The sequence below is a fragment of the Pteropus medius genome, unplaced genomic scaffold, assembly GCF_902729225.1.
Source record: "Pteropus medius unplaced genomic scaffold, Ma_sr-lr_union100, whole genome shotgun sequence".
NCBI lineage: Eukaryota > Metazoa > Chordata > Mammalia > Chiroptera > Pteropodidae > Pteropus > Pteropus medius.
Genome location: NW_024342473.1, coordinates 17,009,184 through 17,021,896, shown reverse-complemented (window position 1 = coordinate 17,021,896; position 12,713 = coordinate 17,009,184). Strand labels below are relative to the sequence as shown.

Genomic DNA, 12,713 nt, shown 5'->3' with positions numbered 1-12,713 from the left:
AACTTTCTACTTGAAGGATAATGCTATCTGCAGGAAAAAGGGATGATTATAGTAGCCATCATATATTACAAGTTGACATATGCTGAGTATATTTAATTCTCCAACTAAGCCCTGTGAGGTAGATGGAATTATTCTATTACACAGAAGGAGCAAACAGAAAATCTAGAAAAGAACTTGCCCAAAGTCACGCAGTTGATACATGATGGGATAAGAGTTTAAACTCAAGTCTGATTCTAAATCCATGCCCTTTATTGCTCTGCTGCCTCCTAAATGACCACTTCCTATTCAGCTTACATGGTACCCAGCAACCATGGCTGGGGCATCACAGTGCCCAGGAGCAGCTTGCTAGAGTTCCTTGGCATGCAATAATAATGACAAGTAATGATAACAACATTCCCATCACTTTATTCATTCCAGAGCCAAAACCCAAATTAACTGATAGACGGGATATGATGCTCTAAAGGCAGAGGGGCTGGAGCCCTAGCCCGAGGGGTTGATGTACCCTCCTTTGCACACATTGCTCATCTCCTTTGCACAGGTCTTCTAGCTCTAGCCAACTGTGCTAGAGGGGTGAATCAGATGCCCTCTACAATTTTGAGAGATAAACTGACCAATAAATTTATATCCTTCCATTCCATCAACCTGTCCACTGTTTGGTGCTGGGGGCAGAGGGAAGAGGTAGCTTTGGTGGGATGGGAAGAGAACCCGACCACAGTGACTGGACCATTTCTGAGAGGGGAGACTTTGGGCAAATCACTTAACAACACTCCCCTCTGTAAAAGAGGATGGATGCATAATTCCTACCTCATGGATAGGAATAAATGTGAATATTATGAAGTGCACAATACAGGACAAATTGGCAGAGGGAACAGAAAAAGAAGAAAATAACACTTTTGACCTCCTTAACAGGCTAACGTCTCTATACCATGTTTACATAAATATGCATGACACTTTGTCTACATGGCTTCATTTATTTCTCACAACAGTTTGTCACCCCCTTTTCAAATGAGGAAACTGGACACAGCAAAGTTAACTGACCTAACCAAGGTCCACAGATACTTTGTAATAGATATGGATTTGAATTCAGGTGAGTTTGACTTATTTTCCACAGTCTACACTGCCTCTGAGTATAAAAACTAGAGACTCTGTTTCATAAAGTAATGAGCTTTCTCTTACTGGAAATAACCAGATGGAAATACCAGGTATAAAGCTGGGACAGATTAGTGAGCAGGTGCCCTCAAATCTACGGTTTGGAATTCTTTAAGTCTAACTTGCATTCATTCATGGATTCATTCATTCATCTATTCAACATATATTTATCACGTACCAGGGTGCTCTGGATGCCAAAGTGATAAACAAAACAGTCAATTAAAAAAAAAAGATCATTTCAGAAAGCAAATATTCTCTGAAGTTGAGTGAACAGGGTCATATAATAATGAGTTCCTGGTGGGGGGCTTTGAGTGCTTGTGGGGAGAGACTCCTTTAGAGAAGGCTGTGCGTGGAGTGGGTATCTAAACTAAGGCCTGAAGATGAGAAAAACATCAGCCATGTGGAGACAGCAGGGAAGAGCACCCCAAACAAAAGAAACAATAAACATAAAGGTTTTGAGGCAAGAACAAATTTGCAACTTAGAAGAACAGAAAGAAGGTGACTAGTGAAGCTGGAGGGTGCTAAGCACGAAAGGGAAATACATGAGGAGCTGGGGGAAGCAGGCAGAAGTCGGGCCACATGGGACCTGTAGGCCGTGATCAGAAAGCTGAATTTTATTCTGGTTGTCCTCAGACTCTTTCAAAAGAATCTGAAATAGGGGCTCTTGCCTTTGCTCCCCACCTCGACGAGTCACACAAACTTCCTACATGTCAGCATTTGCATTTTTTTCATAGAATTGAGGAATTGCAGCACTATGAATTACCTAGGTCTTCATGGATTGTGACTGTATCCTACACTGATCTATATATATATTTGCATTTAGGCGAGAATGTGAATTCTCTCTGGCAGGCACTAGCCGGCATCACTGAGAAAACTCTGGGCTATAGATTGGAAGTCTCCTTGTTTATTACAGGCCAGGAAATATTTGCCTACAAGGCTATGCATCCTGGGCTGTCCCTCACCCCCAGCAAGAGGTGAGGCACTCATAAGCGCCCAAGCCCATGATAACATCTTGGAGAATTTTTATTTGCACACAAGCATATCATCACCTCCTCCAAACCTTTCTCTCCCCAGCAATTAGTTTCAGAATCTTGTAGTTGTGGTATAAACTAGATTTGGACTTCAGATACACATATAATTTAGAATTTTACACTTGCATCAAGGGAGTTAACCTCTCCGAGCTCAGTTTCTTTATCTACAGTTGGTGATAGAAAAACAAATCCCACAGGACTGTTGTAGAATAAAAACGTGATGACATATGTGAAAGCATCCAGCACAGTTCCTACCACGTATTATGTGCTCGAAAATGTATATTTGAGAAAACTGGAACAGCTAAACTTTGCCACATGAACCTAGGATCAGATAAGAAAGACCACCTGGGACTTGTCATAAGCAATTTGCATCCTATACCTGTGGAACAAGAGAAGGGGAGGACAAGAGTAAATCCAAATTCAAAACAATACTTCAAAATACAAATATCTTCAGTATCCAAAAAATGTAAAATTTAAATATTAGAATCAGCTAAACTTGGGAGATAGGAAAATGAATAATAAATGCAGGTAGAAATTTAGAGTTCTGTTTTATGCATACAAGGGGAATAATTAACTAATTTCAAACATGTAAATGAGGGCTTAGCAGCATTTCAAAACACCACATCTAATTCCAGTTACATATGTGGAATTTGCTACATTATAATAATTAGGTTTTTTTTTTTTTACAAAAGATTTATTTATTTTGAATAGAAGTATTAAATATTATACTAATTACTGGTTATTTTACTTTGTACCCAGGGAAAAGAAATGAATATTCATTAGCTCCTTAAGCTACTGATCCTCTGCCGACTAGACAGATTCCAACATTACCATGAAGCTGTAGGTGGGTGGAAAATGCTCTCTGTAAAACCAAGCTCGTGCTACACATCACAGCCCAATCTATTCTGCTAATGTGCACATGCTAAAATTCCCAAGTGAATTTGGCTAACACTGTACCCAGCTGAGTAGCCAATAAGCAAGAATGACTGTTAAATTGGTCATAAGACAACAGAATTCTTCTGTCTATACAATTCAGTAATCTTGAACAAGACAATTCTTAAAATATTAAACATGGTTTCATATAATAAAACTAGCTTCTCCACCTAGTTCACTCCAAAAGAATATTTCAACATACATGTTTCAATCATTTTCCAACTGGGCTTTTGATCTACTCTAAGGAAAATAACTCCAAAAGGACCAGGCTTGAGATTTTAATTTGTGAGGCATTTACACCATAACTCAACAGGCAAACACTGTTTATTCTCCAGTGAAAGGCAAAACTAAGTAGCAATAGATTTCTCAAGTCACCAGGATGGTTAACTTTTAATCTTTGCTTTGTTTAGGGCACTTCTATGTTGGAGTGCATGAGCTGCTTGATTTTTATTTTTTGGTTTAAGTTTCATGAACCAATTTAGTGCTTGAGCAGGTCACTAACCCAGGGAAGAAAGGGGCTGTGGCTCTGGGAGAAACCTGGACTCGCAGAAGAAAACTCCAGTTTCCCTCTTGGCTTTGCCTGTGATGCTGACCAGCAGCCCCAGTGGGGCATCTCTTCACGGCAGACACTGCTAATTATGCGAGGCTGGGTTGGGAAAGGGTGACCAGATCAGGATGCACACAGCAATGCAGGCTATATGGAAAAACAGCCCTGGGTCCTGCCTCCACATGAGCCGAACATTGGGATGCGGGTGGAAATATGTAAAACACAACAGCTTGATTGACTTAGCTTTCCAGAAAGAAAAATTCCTCAACCTCCAACACAGACCCCAAAGAGGAAGAGTGTGCCACTACAGGAGGTTTCACATTTCTGGGGGTTAGGACAGAAGAGGACTCATTGAACTAATATTTATTGAGTATTAAGCATGTGCTATATGCACTCTTGATACTTTAAGTGTGGTTCCCCGACCAGCCACGTTCATAAAACCTGGAAGCTTCTAAGAAATGCAAGTTCGAAGGTCTACTCCAGACCTGAATCAGCATCCTCACATGATTCCTACATTAAACTTTGAGAAGCACTGTTAGACACTGTATTATGTGGTCACCATTTATCTCCATTGAAAGTGTAAAAATAAAAGTCCAGGTCATACGTCTGCCAAAACATGCTCATGGCGCAGCTTAACTCTAACTTGCAGCAAATTAGAGATGGCACAAATATCTACAGTGATATTAGGGGCCTTTCAGAAAGACTTCATGTACCAAGCCAAGGAAGAGCTTCACTGCAAGGTAAATAAGGGCTCCTCAACCCCATGATGCAGGTAAACCACCAACAGGGCTCCCCTTCCTAAATTCAGGTCGGAAGAGTTTTCCATGCAGAAACTCTAGATACTAGAAAGACCTAGAAAATAAAGGCGGGTCTCATCTGGTTTCCAGCTGGCAACGAGAGCAGGCTAGAAGGAAAATTATCCAATTCCTTAGCCAGCTAATTTCTTTAGGTCTTTTACTCGTCCATGGCCCTTGCAAAGGAGACATCACATAAGGTAGATAAACAACAGGGAGGGGTTGTCTCCACTGATTTCGTTGGACAGTTGTGTTACATTTTATCTTCATTTTCTGCTCTAATAGATGCTAGTAATACTTCCTGACAGGATGTGAGGAGCCGCAGACTTCCAAAGCCAAATGGAAATGACTTTAAAGATACCATAGAAATTAACGACCCATGAGGGTTTTCTATGGACTTATACCCACTCTCTTTGGAGCTTCCTGCATGTCAATCTTTATCAACGTGTTCATTTCCCAGAATCTTATTTATTACATTTTCTTTTAATTTTTAATTACAAAAACATTATTAAATTTGTGTTTTAGAAAAAATTTGAATAATACAAAAACATTTATAGAAAAAAAGCGGTAAGCCCCCTTTACTCCCCTATCCAAGGGTAATCACTGCTAACATTGGGATGCCTTTTTCCAGACCTTATTCTATGCATTTATATTACATAAGCATATATTCACTTACAATAGTTTTATATACTTAGACCATACTATACTATTATTCTCCCCCAAATTTTTTGCTTGTTTTTTTTTTTGCACTTTATCTTGGAGATAGTCCTCCCCCTCACCGTATACATATATACATATATTTTTTTTCTAAAGAGCTGCATCATGTTCCATTAACTAGATTTCTCCTGACTAATTTAATCATTCCTCTATCAATAAAGATTTAGATTATTTCCGATCAATTTTTAAACAATTATGACATTTTCTCCAGATGGCTGGATATAAGAGCAACACATGAAAATCATGAGCTTTCCATACACCACTAATAACTAATTAGAAATGCAATTTAAAAAATAAAGCCCATTCACAGTAATAGCGAAGAAGAAATGTGCAAGAATGTGAAAAAAATCTATAAAATGTATTGACAGATATAAAAGAAGACCAGACTAATAGAGATATATACCTTGTTCCTAGGTGAGAAGATACAATATGTGTGCATATCAATTATCTCAGCTATCTTTACAAAAATCAATGCAATCACAAACAAATGGCAGCGGGATAGTTTATAAAACTTGACAAACTGGGTGTAAAGTTATTCTAGAAGAGTAAGTGTAAGGAATAGCCAAATAAATTTGGGGAGGAGAAAGAAGACACACTAAGATACTATCAATGTTGGTGAGTAGATTTGTTTTATCTTTAATATGACAACATAGGAGCCCAGAGCCAGCAGAATTAGCAAATTTCTGAACTAGAGGCTGGGGTGGGGAGAGGAAGGACAGGAGTTGGGGTGGGGGAGAGAACACAATCAAAATCCAATTTAAGATAAATTTGCAAATCAAAATCTAGGACAGTACCACTAAAAAAATCAACCAATAAAATCAAGTCAAAAAAAAAAAACAACATAGTCTTTGTGACCACTTGTCAATTATAGTAAAAGTTTAAGAATTATTTGAAAGAAATATAGGTTCTCTATTTGTTGGCTAAAATATGACAATATTCATATTCAAGTTTGTTAATTTAACCCAAAAGAGTACACATTTTTTGGGTCTACATGATATGTTGATTCCTGAAGGACATAAGCACTTAAGTCTTTCTTCAGTTTAAGGAAAGTTTATGAAAATTTTATTTTATTATATCTATGATTAATTCCCCATTTTTCTTTCTCTCTCCATCTTCGCCATCTCTGCTGTTGTCCTCCCCTCTCCCTCTCTCCTCCCCTCCTCCTCCTTCCCCTCCTCCCTCCCCTCTCCTTCTCCCTCCCCTTCCTTCTCTTTCCTCCTTCTCCTCCCTCCTCTTCCTCCTCCTCCTCCTCCTCCTCCTCCTCCTTCTTCTTCTTCTCTCTGTCTCTCTCTCTGTTTCTCTCTCTCTGTTTTTGGCAAATTATTTTAAAGCAAATCCCAGACATAATGTCAGCTCAGTTCTACATACTTGAGTATGCAGCTCTAGAAAATATGACATCCCCTTCCATAACCATATTACCATCCCCCTGGCACGAGCCCACTGAAGCTGTGCTCACTGCTCCAGGTGAGGCTTAGCTATATTACCATTTACACACATAAGTAAACATAAAATTTCTTGGTACCATCTAAAATTTAGACATGTTGAAATTTCCCTAAGTGTTTAAAATGCTTTTACATTTCATTTTATGGGATCCAAAGAAGGTCCACGCATTATACTTAGTAATCTAAAGTCTCTCATCTAGAATTGTCTCTCCTCCCTCCCCTTTATTTTTCCCTTTTTTTTCAGGTAATTAACTTGTGAAGAAACCGAATGTATTGTCCTATAGAAGAGACAACATTTTGGGATTTGTCTGTTTACTTCCTTGTAGTGTCAATTGATGTCCATTCATCCCTCATGCCTCCTCTAAATTGAAGTTAGCTTTAAAGGTTTGGTTAGATTCTGGTTCAGCTTTATGTCATAAACAGTACTTCATAACTGGAGGTATACCAGGAGGCATGCACTGTTTGATGCTAAGATTGATCAATGGGTTTGAGGCATGAGAGTTTGCTTCCTCCATAGGAAAGTTTCCAACAAAATTTCATCTAATAATTTTTATTTATTGATGATTATTGCCCAAATCTATTATATATTATAGGTTAAAATGTAGACTTTCTAATTCTATTATTTTTTATACTTTCATAATGTGCAATTTTTCTGTAAAGAAAAACTTTCATTCATCACCTAGGGCTATTTGATTAACCCAAGGTACTGTTCATACATAAAAGACAACATAAATGTTTAGTTATTCCTTATAATTTACATTTTTTAAAATAAGAGATACATTGTCCTAATTTTTTTTTTATTGAAGTATAGTTGACACACATTAGGTGTACAACATAGTGATTGAATATTTGAATATTATATGAAATGACCACATTAAATCTAGTAACCATAGTTATTACAATATTATTGACCATGAACCCTAAGTTGTACATTACATCCCCATGACTTATTTATTTCATAACTGGAAGCTTGTACCTCTTAACCCCTTTCATCTATTTTGCCCACCCCTCTACCTCCCTCCCCTCTGGCCACCATCAGTTTGTTTTCTGTTTCGTTTGTTCAATTGTTTTGCTTTTTAGATTCCATGTATAAGCGAAACATATGGCATTTGTCTTTCTCTATCTGACTTATTTCACTTAGCATAATATCCACTAAGTTCATTCATGTTGTTGCAAATGACTCAGTAATACTTCATTGTGTATGTGTAACACACACCTCTATAAACACACACACACACACACACACACACATACACATACATATACATACCGCATCCTTTTTATCCATTCATTTATCAATGCTTCCATATCTTGGATATTATAAATAATGCTGCAATGAATATAGAGGTGCATGTATCTTTTCAAATTATTGTTTTCATTTTCTTTATGTAAATACCAGGAGTGGAATTGCTGGGTCATGCAGTAGTTCTATTTTTAATTTTTTAAGAAACCTCCATACTGTTTTCCAAAGTAGCTGTAGCGATTTATATTCCTGTCAACAGTGCACAAGGGTTCCCTTTTTTCCACATTCTTGCCAACACTTATTTTTTGTTGTCTTTGATAACAGCCATTCTAACAGGTGTGAGGTGATATTCCATTTTGCGTTTTGTGTTTCTCTGATGACTGATAATATTGAGCATCTTTTCATGTATCTGTTGGCCATCTGTAAGTCTTCTTTGGAAAAATGTCTACTCAAGTCCTCTACCCATTTTTCAAACATTGTTTGTTTTTGTTTTTACTTTGCTAATGAATTGTATGAGTTCTTTATATATTTCAGATGTTAATTCCTTATTGTTTATATCCTTTACAAATACCTTCTCCCATTCTGTAGGTTGCCTTTTCATTTTGTTGATGGTTCCCTTTGCAAAAACTTTTTAGTTTGATGTAGTCCCACTTGGTTACTTTTGCTATTGTTGCCCTTTCCTGAAGAGACAGATCCAAAAAATATTGCTAAAACTGAGGTTAAAGAGTTTACTGCCAACGTATCCTTCTAGGATTTTTGTGGTTTTAGATGTTGCATTTAAGTCTTTAAGCCATTTTGAGTTTATTTTTGTATATGGTATAAAAAAGTGGTCCAGTCTTATTCTTTTGCATGTAGCTGTCTAGTTTTCCCAACACCATTTAGGGAGAAGCCTGTCTTTTCTCCATTGTATATTTTTGACTCCTTTGTCATATATTAATTGACCATATAAGTGTGTGTTTATTTCTGGGCTCTCTATTCTGTTCCACTGATTTATGTGTCTGTTTTTGTGTCAGTGCCATACTGTTTTGATTATTACAGCTTCATAGTATAATTTGAGATCAGGGAGCATGATATTTCCCACTTTTTTCTCTCTCAAGATTGCTTTGGTGTTTGGAGTCTTTTGTTCTTCCACACAAATTTTAGAATTATTGGTTCTAGTTCTGTGAAAAATGCCATTGGTGTTTCAGTAGGGACTGCATTCAATCATTCAGTCCCCCAGTGTCTTCTGATTGGAGCATTTAGTCCATTTACATTTAAAGTAAATATTGATAGGTGTGTACTCATTACCATTTTGTTAACTGTTTTCTGGTTGTTTTTGTAGTTCTTCTCTGTTCCTTTCTTCTCCTCTCTCATCCCTTGTGATGACTTCTTTTAGTATTATGTTTGGCTTCCTTTCTCTTTCCTTTTTTGTTTATCTATTATAGGTTTTTGGTTTGTAGTTACCATGAAGTTCACATATAACAATCTATGTATACAGACATCCATTTTAGGTTGATGGTCACTTAAGTTTGAATGCTTTCTTTCTGTTTCTTTCTTCCTCCCTCCCTCCTTTCCTCCCTCCCTCCTTTCCTTCTTTCCTTCCTTCCTTCCTTTTTAATTTTTTTAGGCAAGGCAACCCTTGGTTGATTGCAAGGACCTTGTCAGCTTACAATCCCTTATTTTTTACGCCTACAGCACCTGGCCTTCCTAGGTGGTCTCCCATCCAAGTACTAACCAGGCCCGACTCTGCTTAGCTTCTGAGATTAGACGGGATCAGACTTGTTCAGGGTGGCATAGCTGTAGATTTGAATACATTCTTAAAGCACTACATTTCACATACCCCTACTCACCACATTTATGTTTTTGTCATTATATTTTACAACCTTTTTGTATCCCTTAACTGATTATTTAGATATAGATGATTTTACTACTTCTGTCTTTTTTATCTTCATATTAGCTTTATAAGTGGTTGATACACTACCTTTACTATATTTTGCTTTTACCAGTGACTTTTTTTTCATATATTTTCTTATTTCTAGTTATGGCATTTCCTTTTCCACTTAAAAAAAAAATCTCTTTCACATTTCTTCTAAGGCCAGTTTAGTGGAGACGAGCTCCTTTAACTTGTGCTATCTAGGAAACTCTTTTTCTTTCAATTCTGAATGATAATTTTGCCTGGTAGAGTATTTTTGGTTGTAGGTTTTACTGGCAGCACTTTTCTGGTCTGAGAAGTTTCTGATAAAGTCAGCCGATAATCTGATTGGGGTTTCCTTATATCTAGTTGCTTTTCTCTTGCTGCTTTTAAGATTCTCTCTTTAACTTCTGGCATTTTACTTATGATGTATTGTGGTGTGGACTACTTTGGGTTCATCTTGTTTGGGACTCCCTGTGCTTCCTGAACATGTATGTCTCTTTCCTCCCACAGGTTAGGGGAGTTTTCAGCTATTATTTCTTAAAATAAGTTTTCTGCCTCTTTTCTTTCTCTTCCTTGTGGGTCCCCTATAATGTGAATGTTAGTATGCTTGATGTTGTTCATAACATCATTTAGAGACCCTAATGAGGTCCCTAAACTATTCTCATAAAATTCTTTTTTCTCTTTGTTGTTCAGCTTGGGTGATTCCCAGTACCCTGTATTCCAGATCACTTATCCATTCTTCTGTATCATCTAATATGTTGTTGATTCTCTCTATTTTTTTTTTTTTTCCATTTCAGTTATTGTATTCTTCAGCTTGATTGGTACTTTTCTTATATTTTCTATCTCTTTTTTGAAGTTCTCACTGTGTTCGTTCATCAATACTCACTCCCGAGTTCACTGAGTATTTTTATACCATTACTTTGAACTTTTTATCAAAGTTCTTGCTTATCTCTATTTCATTTAGTTTTTTTCCTGAAGTTTTGTCTTTTTCTCTTGATTGAAACATATACTCTTGTCTCCTCTTTTTACTTAATTCTGTGTTTATGTCTATGTATTAGGTAGATCAACTAAATCACCTGGTCTTGAAGAAGTGGCCTCATGTAGGAGATATCCCGTGGGGCCCAGCAGTAGAATCCCCTCTGGCCACCAAAGCTGGGTGCTTGAGAGGTGCCCCCTGTGTGGGCTGTGTGTTCTACTGTGGCAAGCTTCAACTGCTGTAGGTTCACTGGGTGGGTGGGGCTGGCCCCAGTGTGGCTAGCCATGAGGCCTGAGATATAGGAGTGGGCAGAAATTTCAACAGGGCACATCCACTGGTGTTAGCAGGCTAGAGAGAGAATTACAAAATGGCATTTACCAGTGCTGGAATCAGCATAGCAGAACTAGATCACAAAAATGGCTGCTGCCAATGTTTTAGTCCTCAAGGAGATGCCAGCTGCTTCTGCCTTTCCAGCAGGTGTTCCAAAATTCATAAGTGGGTCTGCTTTACCTTACCTTTGTCTATGCACTTTTCTACCTGGTGTTTTTGCACTGGTTTCTGGGCTGAATGAGTCTGTGCTTGAGTGTGGGTTTTACTTTTCCTGAATTTCTATAGTTTTCTTGGATATATTCCCCACTGATTTTCAAAGCCAGGGGGTTGTTTCTCCTGTACAGGATAGGGATGCTTGATGTAGAGCTCAAATCTCTTGTTCCTTAGGAAAAAATTTGGATAAAATTTGCTCTCCTTTTTCTAGTTTCCTAAGGTGAAATCTTAGATGATTAATTGTAGATCTATCTTCTTTCCTAATATATGCATTTAATGCTATAACTTTTCCTCATTGCTTTTGCTGTATTACACAAATTTTGATAAGTTGTTTTCATTTTCATTTAGTTAAAAGTATGTTAAAATTTCTCTTGCAATTTCTTGGACTCATGTTTATTCATTCAACAAACATTTTATTGAGCTTCTATCATGTACTAGGTACTAAGGATACAAAGTTGAATAAAGCATTTTTTTTCTGTCCTCAAGGAGCTCTATCTAGCAGAATAGAAGGATATGGGAAGCACTAACTGAAATATAATAATATACAATAGAGATAAGTATATACTATTCTAAGGAGAAAGATCAAAGAAGATTAAATCTGTCCCAAGGAATTAGGAAATGCTTTCTTAACCTACTCTTATTCAAATGTAACCTCTGTTTCTTATTGCCCTTGATGGTTTCTGGGCAGATTAATTTACTTCTTTAACAGTGTTTCCATACACTTTTTATATTAATCAATGATATCAGTTATAGTATTTTATAATTGTTTAATTATTCACTCACAAAAGTGTCATTTTCTTGAGAGCATGGTACAGATCCTACTCATCTTCGTATTTCTAGTACCCGAGTATTTACGATATAATATGAACTCAGCAAATCTTTTTTTATATGTAAGTATATGCACATATGGATAGATGAATGTGATAATCCATACCATTATTACGGTTGGTGTATTAATAAAGCTGTATTTTTCACAAGACAATAATTTGTACAGATCTTAGAGGTATGATGTATGAAAAAAAGAAGCTAAAGTGAACACATGGATGAACATCAATAAGATATTAAAATTCATATTTATTATTTAAAAAAAATTTCTCTGTATTTCTTGTAGAAAATTTACCCCTATGTGATTGAACATTTCTATGGTGTTCGAAAATGCTCTTTTATACTAAAATTAATATATATAACTACTCGTGTCTCTTGACTAAATTCGGAGGATCACTTGATTATCTTTGAGGCTAACATAGCCATTCAAGGAGGTCATTGTGAGTCCAAGGTGCATTCAGATGCATTTAGAATGACTGCCTTTTAAAAAAAAATCTCAGAGTTGTGGTTAACTATAAGGTGGAAGGAAACTTAGCAAAAGTTCAAAGGGTAAAACATCAAACTCTGACATTTGAATATTCTACTATACAAAATATATCTCTAAGAGTCCTAATGCATG

General features: G+C 36.8%; 1 pseudogene; it reads right to left on the bottom strand.

Annotated features, from left to right (window-relative positions):
• Positions 1-9,521: 9,521 nt before the first annotated feature.
• Positions 9,522-9,640, bottom strand: LOC120604645 (uncharacterized; annotated as a pseudogene).
• Between the last annotated feature and the right edge of the window lie 3,073 nt (positions 9,641-12,713).